Genomic DNA, 13615 nt, shown 5'->3' with positions numbered 1-13615 from the left:
TGCTTTGCTCTTGCTGTGCTCTTGCTTTGGTTTTTCTCAGATTACGGATGTGCCTTCTCTACTCCTGTTTGGCTGTGTGTCTTGGGTCTTGGGCATACAGGGGCCATCAGTAATGGAAGGAATGTAGAAGGGCCATGGCCTGCCTATCCAATGTTGCCCTTTTTCCGCTCATGATATGCAGAAAAAAACTATACTATGGCTACTAGTTAGAGTCTTACTTCTCTGGGAATTTGCTAGCTTGCTTTCTCAGTGCTTTCAGTGGGCATATTTTGATGTTTTGATGATTTATCTTTTGATAAGATATTTGAAAATTGTGCAGGTGGACAGTGCAGGTCAAGAAAAGAACCTAACTGGGGTTTGAGAACAGTCCTTTACATGTTTTTTTTTTTATACGGCACCTTTGCAGTTAAATGTATTAACCTAGAGTGATCTGGATAATCAGTCAATGGAGTTAGATTTTTATTCTGCATCAATATCTACTTAAAATGTCTAAGAATGGTCAAATGCAAATCAGTTCCAAGAGTCATTCGAGCTTCAAGTATCGCTCTGCTTGAACCACAAGCGTCCAGGCTTTTTTCTGTCCTGGCACCAAAGTGGTGGAATGAACTTCCTCTGGGTGTCCGAACAGCAGAGTCTCTCGCTGTCTTCAAATGCAGACTGAAAACCCTCCTCTTCTGAGAGTACTTGGGTGAAAATACTTAATATACTCAAAATAAATAGAGATTTGCTGTTGTAAAGTAACAAAAGCTAAAATATAAACTGTGAAATGTAAGCCTTGGACCAATCTAGATTCAAGCCTAATCCCTAATTTCACAAATTTCACAAACTATGCCATCTCTAAAACTGATATTCAAAATTTCTTCCATAAAGAGAATGAATTTTACAACAGAACTAATATCCAAAACATGCTTTAGAGATTTGTGGATAGACAAAAAAGCCAGTTTGCAAAATGTGATTTCTGCTGTGCATTAGGATTTGCATTTGTACTGTTCATGAGTTGTATTGCACTATAAATTATTACTATTATAACTAATAGTGAATGTCCACAGTGCAGGCTACAAAAAGTAAGTGAACCCTTGAATTTAATAACCTGTACATCCCCCATTTAGCAGCAGTCACCTTTACCAAGCGTTTCCTGTAGCTGTAAATAAGCTTTGCACAACACTGAGGAGGAATTGTGAACCATTCCAAGTTTTTTCATTTCATCAATATTACTGGGATGTCTTACATGCACAGCCCTCTTCAGGTCACGCCACAGTATCTCAGTAATGTTGAGGTCAGGACTCCAAAACTTGTCTGTTTTGGGTGTGTTATTACTCTGTTATTGCTTCACTCAACGTCTCTTCAGTCATTGACTGCTGCCCTTACATTTTCCTGTAAAATGTTTTCATGTGACTGAATACATTGTTGCCATAAAGATTAGAGGATGTCCTCTGGCCTAATGATGCACACTCCACCATGCTTCACAAATGGGATGAGGTTTTTGCAGTCTTCTTTGTCCTGTTCCAGTTCTGACATTGATTTTCCCCCCAGAAGCACTGGGGAACATCTAGGTGTTCTTTGGCAAACAAAGAACGTCAGTGGCTTCTTTCGAGGTGTCGGTCTATGAGCACCAGTTGTGTTCAGTGTTTATATTAGTAGTTGGAGGATTTGGAGAGTTTTCTGTAGTTATTTTGCTGTTACCCTTGAAGTCTTTCGAGCCTTCTTTTAGGATTGCCTGATGTACTCTTGGAGTGATCTTAACAGGATGCAGAATGCACTCATAGGGAGAGACAACAGTCCTAATTTTTTCTTTTTTTTAACCGTGGACTGATGTACATTCAGGTCTTCAGCAAAGCTTTTTGTGGCTTGTTTAAATATTTGATCACAAAGCCAATAGTTTTTGTAAGTTGTCACGAGACTCTTCAACGTAAATGTGTTGTGCCGGTATCCTGGTGCATCCACAAATTTATGCTGCAGCCAAGGTAGGACAGATCCTGCACTGGTATACAAAGGCTTCTCCTACCTTAAATCAAAATGAACAGTTGCACTGCATTACATTTCTTTCCCACTGTCATTCACCACTGTTTCCATAATTAGTTAAGGTCACAAATGCAGGATTGCAGGTCATTCAATGTCTCGAAGGATACACAAGCTGTTTGCTATGATTTCTCTTGAAATATAAATGAAACTGTACAAAAAGCTGTAAATAAAACTTTCTCTGTTCTTCTGACTGGTTTTGTTTATGTGCCATTTTACTACATTTGTTTTGAATTAGATTTCTATGCAACATGATTCTGAATTATAGCTGGTTCCCATTAAACCTGTCATTCTCAAAACCTTGTCCAGTTAGCAAGCAACACTTATTGTGAATAATGGGAGCAGTGCCAGACATCTTATACTTATACATCTTATAGACAAAAAATACTTACCTCAATTGACCTGAAGGTGTCAGCAAGCGAATCTTTAAAAAATAGTATTATTATTTATATTAAATACTTGGTTATGTGTACCCTTGCCTCTGGACCAGTGCAATCCTGTTAGGTAAGGATTACACCAGTCATTTGAATTGAGTGCACATTTCATAGATCTTAGAACTTTCACCTGCTGTTCAAAGATTGAGACTGTCTGGAGGTTTTGGTTAGTCAACATGTCCCAGTGTTCTTGTCTTTTGAGCCAGTTGCACATAGATTTGAGCTTATGTCAGTGCTCTGATTGGACAAAGAGCACAAATGTAGTGGTAGAAGAGCAAGAATGGACACAAACAGAAAGTAGATTTCAAGAGAGTGGTGAAGGTCTTACCCTGACAGGTAAGGCAAATGTATCTAACTATCCAGGTGCTTTAATATCCATTACCCTTTTAAACCCTAGATATACTGCTTTGTTATTAATCCTAATTAATATGAATCATTAGGTAGTTTATTAACAGCATATCCCACATGGTCCGATTTTAGTGTGTGTGAAACTGTTAATTTTTAAAGTAATGCAGTTATGAGGGTGAATAACTGAAGTGCAGGCCTACGTACAGGGTTCAAGGAGTTCACTTTAACATACCTCATAATAAGCAGACAGCATTTCAGGGTACTTTTTCCGACTGTCAAGCTCAGCAGATTTATCTTCTGAAGCTCCTGCCCCAGCAAAACCAATTTTAAAGTAGGTGCTGTCCTGAGTGTGGACCAGCTGCTCCATCTCAAACTGCTCCCTAATTCTCTGCTCCAATTTGGCTTCTTGCTTTGACTGAATGTGGTTTATCATGTTCTGGAAAAGCAGAAAGAAGCAGTTAGAGAACAAAGTGTCAGTACAGCAATTAAAAGCTATTCGTGAAATTTCAGAATTATGGAAATATTCTTCATCCTAACGATAATATTTACCGTGGCAGAACACTGGAGGAGGGGATAGTTGGGGAAGCAGGTTTTAGACACAACAGAGAACTGTTTCTGGATGGTCTCTGCAATACAGTAGACAAGTTCAGACATGGATAATGGTCCATAAAATTACTGTCAAATTACATCAAATGTGCAGAAGTTTCTCTTACTAAGCTTAGACTGACTAATGAAAGTATCACCAAAGACCACTATGGAGCTTTTGTCTTGGGACTCGTATGTCCTTTTTTAATATGTAGTCCATGTCAGCCCTAATACTGCATGGATTTTTTACAGAGGTGGCAACTAACAGTGTATCAGAACTTTCTTACTGTGCTTAAGTAGAGTTTTGAAGGATCTGTACTTTACTTAAGGATTCTTCTCCAACCAAACCTTAATGGACAACATGAAGAGTTGAACATTTCACCAGTTATCTGGATAAACTGTAAATGTACCACCAGTTTCTTAGTCTGTCCTTTTAGACTTTTATACTATTACTTGAATATAAAATATGAATCATATTTTAACTTTTACTTTAGTATTTTCTAACTGGAATATTTGTACTTTTACTGAAGTATGAGTCTTGTGGATTTCTACCACCTCTGCACTTTTATACCCTTACAGTATTTAGAAGATGCTCATATCCAGAGGCCCTAACAAATGTAGCTTTGTTGTCCACTCAGAAAATATAAAAAATTATCCATAGCTTGTGTAAACAAATTCAGGTCTGAAATACCATTGAGCTGAAATACCCTTGAGCAAAGACAAAGACAAAGACTGTTGGACTCTGAAGAGACACATTTAGACTTAAAGCTGATAGTCTAGACAGAAACACGTCTCACATAAATGCTACAGAAGACATTTGAAATGTTTCTCAAAGTAACAGGTCTTTAGTCAGCATTTGAAGTGAGGCACTGTGTTGTTCAGATAGCTGGATTCATTTGTTCCAACACTTGGGTGCCAGGACATGTGTCTCATGTATATGCTGTAGGATAAGCTGAGTCATAATTGAAGCTCAAGATGGCAGGATCTGTCGTATCAGGGATGTCCAACATCATCTTGCTGTTATTTAGCTTTACATGGTCCATAATGAGACATCAGCCAGACAAGCCAGGGTGGGACTGAAAACCTGAGTCTCAAAAAGCAAGAAGGAAATGTTTAGTTGAGTGTAATTACAATAATCAACAGTGGTAGGAAAAGCAATGAGTGGACGTTACATTGCCAGCAGAACTAAAATAAAGAGAAAAAATGGGCCAATTTCCATGTAGAGCTGATGATTACAAGAGGATGGACAGTAACACTTTTTGGCTGACAGTGCTGAAGATAGTGGAAAGGCCAAGAACAATCAGGACTGATGACAGTTTGACTGATCTTGCTTTTTTAGACATTGTGATGCTTGATAAGCAGATGCAGCCATGCTCTAGCTATCCATGCACAGATGGCCTCCCCTCACAAAACATGAATTAATATAATTAATTAATATTAATATAATAAAATCAATTCATAAATTAATTATTATATTATGTTTTTCATCAAAGTTATGTTACATTAAAGTGTTTAAACACAAAACAACAATTTTATAAAGCTCAGCACAGAAGCAGTAGGTTATAATAAACGTAGAGTGTAGGTTAACTTCATGGGTGACAATGGCCATGTTCTATTTGGGGAACCTCACGTGGGTTCCTATTTTCCCCTTTTTCTACAGTCTTTCATGTCACTAATCCTACAGTGAATTGTGGAATAAGAGCATTAAGAAATAGAGCTCTTTTTTTGTAAACAGTACTGGGAAATAACTACCACATCTGACAACATTTTTTTTTACATATTTTGTGAAGGCTGTTCATATTATTTTATCAGTTTAATGGGATACAGAAGTAGTTTGAATGTAGTAGTATATACTCAAATTATAATTTATTTATATTGTTGTTTTTAGCAACAGCCAATGTCACAAAGCTGCTTTTTTAGAGATCCGTGTGCCAGTCCCAAGTAAGCACACCAAGAAACCTTTAGAAGGAACCAAAACACTAAAAGCACGAAATACAGAAATAAATAGAGACAGAGACATCTCAAACTACTTCCAGAGGGCAGAAGGTATTACTATTCAAAAAAGACTTTGAAGAGCAGAAATATAGAGGCCATACAGCAAGATGCAAATCAGCCAGGAACTGATCAAGACATTTAGAGATATACAACAAAGGCTTTGGAAGTTTTATGGACTAATGAGACAAAGAGTAACCTCAACTTTATAAAAAGTGACAGAAAGGCAAAAGTGTGGAGAAAGAAAAGATCATGAGCTCATGAGCTCATCACTCAAGCACAACGTATGTAGTGTCATGAATTAGGCCTCCATGGCTGCTTCTGGAATGAGCTCACTATTCTTTATTGATAAAGAAACTCATGATGAAGCCAAATAAATTCAAAGGTCTGCCATCAGAGCAATGCTTCAATCTAAATTGGGAAAATGTCATCAAGCAGCAAGACAATGACCCAATGGCAAACAAGTAGAAGTTTTTAGAATGACCAAGTCAATCACATAAACCCTGTGAAGCATGTGTTTCACCTCCTAAAGAGGAGACTAAAAAGAGAACCCCCAGAAACCAACAGCAAGTGAAAGACAATGTAGTAAAAGCTGGAAAAGGATGAATGCAGTTTAGCGAGGTCAGGGAGGCCACCAGCTTGACGCAGTTACTGCAAACACTTTGTTTTTACCTAAAAATACCACTGATTTCTTCTTTACTGAAACAGCAGTAGTTCTGTACATACTGTACAGTCTATTTAAGCATCAAACAATTATATTATAAATGTAAAGATTGTGGTTGTATGTGGTGTCAACATACCTCTTATGACCCTGAGTCTCTCAATGGCTGGTGCTCTTAGTTGGATCACAAGCCTCTGCACCACCACCTCAAATACATTATAATCACTGAAGCCAGGCAGCTCTCTTGATCTGTATTTCAGGTCATATTCTTTTACCAGAGTCTGGAGCATCTTTTAAACTGTGGTACATTTAAAACTTTTAATTGTAGTATTTTAAAAACAAAAACAAATAAACAAGCTGTCCAATGAAAAACATGTATCTCCATTTCTGTTCGTTTTTTGGTTTCCTCTATCATTTGAACCCTGTAGCTGCTCTGTTCACTGTGTAAATAATTCTGTATATTCTGAGTGGAATAGCTCCATTCAAAGCTAAGACCATTTTTGCCATCTCCTGTAAAATAACCATTTTAGGGATACACATTTTTGATTGGACAGCAACAATATATAGATTCATACCTGAATTGGAAGTGGATTGTGAAGTTGGTAACATTCCAAAATGACAGCAAAAACTACGCTAATTGTTTCGCATTAGCTGTAAGTCCATGAAAGTTGCATGGAAGTTGGTTCTATCCATTGCCAATTGCAGTTATTAGAAGTGTGGACACAAATATGTTTGAAAATTACTGGAATAGTGTTCCTTCAGGCCACTGGCCACCATCCCTGCTCATGGAGATCTACCTTCCGACAGAATTCTGCTCAAGCTCAACTGGATCAGATCCCCAACCCTATTTGGAAACTTCTCAGAGTAGATGTCCTGGAACAGGGTTGTGACCACTGGCTTTTCACCTATGAAAACCACAAAAACTGTTCACTTACACTCATCCTTTGTACTGTCAAGATGGTCCTTCCACTTTTTGAACTCTGAGCGAAGTTGAACAAACAAGCTGCCTTGATTGCCTTCACCAGATGCCACACAGGTAATCTGGTCATTGAACTGTATCAAGCACTGCGAAAACAATGAAAGACAGAAAGATGTTTAAACCATGTTCAAGTTGCTGGCTTTGTGAGTTTGAGAAAGTGGTCACTCACATTTATAAAGAACGCCCTAATGTTCTCGGAGTCTAGCGGAGGGCCAGTCTTATACCGACTCAACTCTTTTCTCGATTCCTGCAGCTGCTTCTTTATCACGTCTGAGAGCGTAGGAAGTGATACATGAAAGAGATTTGAGATCGCTTACATTTGTGTTCATTTTTTTAAATTTTTTTTAAACTATGAATTAATGTACTTGGTACATATATATTGATAATGCCTTTTACTGACTTTTATAATTATCAAATAGTATCAAATACATCAAAAACAATATGACATGTGAAAAATATTCAAACAACCGTGAACACAGACAGATTCAAGTGGGACGTAATAATTTGCCTCAGCTCACCTAAAAGAATAGCAGAACTGGAACCTGAGTATCTTTTGCTTCATTTCACTTAAAAATAAAAGTACATTTTGGTTGATTGGATAATTGGAAATTTAAACAAATAAAGATTCATAACTGATCCACAATCTGATTTAACTTGGCATACGATTGGAGTACCCACCCCAGCAAGCCTAGTCTGCAGCCTTAAATAGCTAAAAGGCCTGCCTTCCATTGTGGGATTACCAGGCTAAATTGACTATTAGCATCTAGCCAGCTAACACTTAGATTTTTTATAGTTTTATTTATGGATAAGGATCAGGTTCATATGTGGGGAAATTCATAGTGAAAGTTGTAGTTTGGCAATCAGCTGAAAGTAGGGTGACCATAGTTTGATTTTGTTTTGTTTTTTTATGAGGATGCTGAGCACACAGGCTGTAATATCCTCAATAGCACACATGGCCAAATAATCTCCTTTCATATTTTATTTTTTTATAACAATATAAAAAAATAGAATAAAGTCAGCAACCTAAAAAGACTATTTTATTAGACACTTTTCAGTGTTCCTGGTCTGAAAGAGGCTACAACAGGCTATAACTAACAATGTAACTCAAAAATCAGATTATTGATTTGCACATTTCAGAATATTTGGTCCGCTTGGTTTAATGACTTATTTGTGTATTTTGTCACTGCCTTGCAAAAACCTTATATTTTAACAATTATTTTTTTTGTATTTTTACAATAAATAAAATACTTTTATTTTTTATTTTTTTTAACTTTTTGATATCATTTGAATCCTAAAGTTGTTCTTTATATTGTGGTAGAAGTTCATGGTGAATGGACCAATAGCAGAAAAGCTCCCTCCATCTTCCTCAATCCTTATTACCTTATTAAAGTTGGTTAAAGAAGGCTGAATCAGGTTCATGCAGTCTGATGTGTTCAACCAGATCCTGAGTCAATTTAGTCTTGCACAAACTGTTCCTTTCAAATCTTTTCTATAAGCAGTTCTCTCAGAAAGTTCTTTTTCTCAGCTTGACTTTATGTTGACTGACATTTCTTACATTGCACTGCTGTCCCGTAATTGAATAAGTTGAGGATAGCAAGCATATAAATATATATATATATATATATATACACACACACACGTATATATATATATATATACACACACACACGTATATATATATATATATATATATATATATATATATATATATATATACGTGTGTGTGTGTGTGTGTATATATATATATATATATATATATATATATATATATATATTTATATGCATGCTATCCTCAACTTATTCAATTATGGGACAGCAGTGCAATGCTTTAGATTATGCAGATATGGCTCAGCAGCTTCAGGTATGGAATGATTGTTGGTGCCAGATGGGCTTGTTTAAGTATTTATATGACTGCTGATCTTTGGGCACTCTAGAGTTACTCTCTAGAGTTTCCTCAGAATAAAGCAATAAGGAAAATGAAATAAGAAAACATCCAGTGAGCAGCAGTTCCTGCACATGAAATTGGCTTGTTGCAAAGAGAGCTCAGAAAAGATTGAACCCTGAAACAGAAACAGCCTAAGACCAAGTAAGCTTCCATTTCTGTCAGCCAGGAAAAGAAAGCTGAGGCTGTGGGCACAGGCTCACCAAAACTGGACAATTAAAGCCTGAAAAGTTCAGCTTGGTTTAATTCACCAGGAGTTCTGCTGAGCTGAACAGATGTGGAGGCCAGAATTTGGCACAAGCAGCATGAATTCATGCACCTAATCTGCCTTTAGTCAACAGTTAGCATAAACGAATCTGAGCATTGTTGCTGACCGTGTGCTTTCCTTCATAGCTAAGGTTTACCCATTTTCTACTTACTCTTTTCTAACATTGACCAGAATCTCAAAGAAATGTTTCCATCATCTTGTGGAATTTGTGATTCGAGTGTAAAGGGACCTCTTACTCAGTATTAGTACAATAATAATAATAATAATAATAATAATAATAATAATAAGTACCTAATAAAGTGCTCAATGAGTTTGTCTATGTGTCTATTTGAGTAAAGCTTAATTGAATGTGCTGCACAAAATGAAAACTAAGCAGGTGACTTAATTTTGACTAATCTTTTCACATGCATGACCTCAGTGCTAAAACACTCAAATACATACAACCTCAGAAATACAGACTCACTGACATCAGGTTCTGATATGATTGGCCTAAATATTATGAAGTCTAATCTGATTGGATGAGCCAGGCGTGTTGCTTTTCTACAATGTTGAACAGGAGAGGAATACTAAATGTATTTCTTATGGAATTCCTTCAGTGAAATCCTGAAGTCCCTTATTGATTTGATGAAAATGTAGCTAATTTTAGTTGTACTGTAATTATTCTGATACCTGGAGGGTTTGAAGCTGGTTTGTGCTCTTAGGTGTGTTTGTGTGTTGTTTTTGTAGGTACACTTTTTCTATTTATTTATTTTGTGCAACCTGGTGAAGCCAAAGACAACTTTCCAGAGACATTTATCTTCTTTTTTATTCTAATCTTCTTTATATTACAAAATCTCTGGTTGTTGTGACTGGCACAGTCTGTTATTTTAATTACAATCTTGGTGCTGTTCAGGTATTTGTTGTGAATAAAAAAAAACAGCTTTGATACATCAGAAGTCTTAAAAGTCGTCTATAATAGCATTTATTACATAGCATGTATTTCTGTCTGTCTTCAGCTTGGTCTTTAATAACTGTGCAAGCAAAAAGTTAATACCTTCAAACCATTGTAGAGAGAAATATTCTACCATAACTTTGTATTATTTTGGGGCTGGTTTGCAATCCACATGACATGCTACTCTTAAATAGGCATACTCTGCTAAACTGCTGTAATACGTCTTTATGAAATATTTTCAATAGCTTTTAAATCATTAATCAGAATGCTCCAAAATAAGTTATATTTAATCAAGTGCATTCTACACAACATACTACCCCTCTTATATAGCTAGCCTTAACAGCTCTAGCTAAAGTGTGAAATCATTTTAATAGCTTTTGAATGGATGACCATATCATCCCAAAATGCAGATTTTACCAAAATATTGAACTTTTAGTGGACATTCTGGGCAACTCATAACACACAGCATGTTATCTGATTTGATCAAATAATGGAAATGCAATATGAATACATTATTGAGATGAAGTAAATGTAAGAAACGTAACAATTGTCCAAACACACAAATTAATAATAAATTCAATACAAACAATGAGTAGCTACATAAATAATACATTTACTATAAAATAATTATATTCACCTGTTAATGTTGAAGCTTCATTGCAATATTAATAAACAATGACATCTTATTCATTCAGCTACAGTTAACAACTGGATCATTTACAATATGGAAATGTTATTATATTGAATATGCATACTGAATATGCTGTGTACAGCTTATACTACATCACCTGACATGTCACACAACGGTTAAAATAGATAGACGGAAAGGAAGGAGTTTTGGATGGATTGAAGTTTAGGTATCTATCTGTTAATCTATGGTGAATCTATTAGTCTATGGTGGATGGAAAGAAGGGGGATGGAGGATTATATAGGTAGTAACATTAAATTTAAAAGGATACATAAAGAGACCGACAGATAGATAGATAGATAGATAGATAGATAGATATAAAGCAGGATATATAGATAAGAGGAATGAGGTTTAGATGGATGGAAGATTAGATATCTATCTATCAAACTATAGTGAATGGAAGTATCTGTCTATCTATGTGTCTATATGTCTGTCTATTAGTCTACGGTGGATGGAAGGAAGGAGGATGGATGATTATATAGGTAGTATCATTGAATTTAACAAGATACATTAATAGAGATATATTAATAGATAGATAGATAGATAGATAGAAAGACAAACAAACCGATCATAAGATTAATCAATGGATAGTGTTTTAAATATCTATGTATTTATCTATCTGTATTTATTATTTCTGTATCTATGTATTTATCTATCCCATCTATATTTTTCCTTGCTGTCATTCCATTCCGTTCCACCTCTATCACTCTTTTTGCCTGCCTTTCCATGTCTTTCCATCATTTTGTTCAACTGCCTGCCTATTCCGCATACCTGTCATTTTAACTGTCTGTCTTTCTGGCTGCTTGTATTATCTATCTGACTAAATGTCTTTCTACCTGTCTTTCTTTCCTGTCTGCCTGTCTCTTTCCCTCTGCCTGTCTTTCTTTCCGTGTGTCTTTCTGCCTGCCTGTCCTTTAAACTCTCTTTCCAACTGTCTCTTGTCATCTGTTGTGCCATCTCTCTTTCTTTCTGCCTGTCTGTCCGTGTTTCTGCCTGCCTGTCTGTGCATCTGTCTGTCTTTTAAACTCTCTCCTTCCAGCTGTCCTTGTCTTTTCCACTTTTGTCTTCTTTCTCTCTGTCTGCCTGTATTGTGTTTCCATCTAAATATCTGTAGTTAAACCAGTCTGCCAGCCTGTCTGTCTTTCTGCCTGACTTTTCATAGCTCTCATTCCAACTGCATGTCTTTCCATTTGTTTTTTCAACTGTCTGCCAGCCTGTCATTCCAACTACCTGTCTGTCTATCTGTCAGTCTTTTGGCCTGACTTTCCATGTCTTTCCATCATTTGTTCAAACTGCCTGTCATTCATTTTCTACCTGTCTTTCTTTTTTTCTCCCTCTCTTTACATCTGCCTGTCTTTCTTTCTGCCTGTCTTTACATCGGTCTTTCTTTCTGCCTGTCTTTACATCTGTCTTTCTGCCTGCCTGTCTTTACATCTGTCTTTCTGCCTGCCTGCCTGTCAAATCAACTGTCATTCCACTTCTCTTTCTTTGTGTCTGTCTGTCTGTCTTTCCAACTACATGTTTTTCCATCTGTCCATTGTTCTTTATGTCTCTCTTTCCAGCTGTCTGTCTTTCCACCTGTCTCTCTGCCTGGTGGTCTGTCTTCCCATCTCTCTGTCTTTTTGCTTGCCTGTCTGTCTATCTGTCTTTCTGCCTGCCTTTCCAACTGCATGTGTTTCCATTTGTTATTTTGTCTGCCTATCCATTTTACTGTCTTTCTGTCTGAAAGAGATCTGAGATCTGCCTTCATCTCTACACTTTATTGCAACATCATAATGAAGCTTTTGTGTGTTTTCTGCTTTTGTCTTACAGTGTATGATGAGGTTGATGACATCCATCCTGTGATGGTGAACATTTGTCACCGCTTCAGCTGAAACAGTGCTGGGAGTTTTCCTCTAAAGGACTCCTATGTGATCTTCAAGAGATGCTCAGCAAAAGTGTAAGCACCCCACTTTCATCTCCACCAGCAGACCTACAGAAGACTCTTAAATTCAGTGATGCTCTCAGAGGTGTACAGGTTCAAGGGGAGGTGCTTCAGTGTGTGTCTAATATTACACTAAATTATGTAAGCACTCCCTTGATGATGTTGGTGTAACGGGCCGTCTGCATCCTGAAGTGATTCCATTGTTTTGGTCACGTACTTACTAAACATAGACGCTGTGTGGGTTCTGTGTGGTAAAATGTAGCTTCTGGTTTCTGGTGGGTGTTTTTCTTTTTAATAAGGCTGATATTCTTTTATATAAGTGGAACTATATGTACATTTTGCCGTGTCAGGATGAAATATGATTTTTTTTAGCTGGTATAATAAAACCTTTTTACTTAATTTCATTGTTTTATTTGCTGTTAATGTCATATTGTAATGGTATGGAGTGCAGTTTCTTTTAATTTAATCTTCATAAACATTGTTAATGTCTTTCTGTTTCTGTTGCTCTTTCAATTAATGCTAAAGTTCAATATGTTTACTATTTACTTTCTATAAATAAACAGTATAGAAAGACATTTTGATCATGAGTGGATATTTCTGGTACTCTTTAGTCACTATAGGGTCCAAAATGGCTCATCACTGAGGTGGTACATCTAAAAGCACATGCTCGTGCCTTTTGCAGAGGAGACACCGTTGTACCATAGTTTAAAGGTGCATTTTAGCCTCTTGGGGAACTTAATAGAACCTTAACTTGTACAAAAAGTACTTGTGCTGAAAGGTTCTCTGTGGTATCTCAATAGGGTACAATAATGTGCACTATATAAGGGAGAAGCCCTCAACTGAC

The sequence above is a fragment of the Salminus brasiliensis genome, chromosome 12 (assembly GCF_030463535.1).
Source record: "Salminus brasiliensis chromosome 12, fSalBra1.hap2, whole genome shotgun sequence".
NCBI classification, from domain to species: Eukaryota; Metazoa; Chordata; class Actinopteri; order Characiformes; family Bryconidae; genus Salminus; species Salminus brasiliensis.
Note: the sequence above shows the minus strand (reverse complement) of the source record.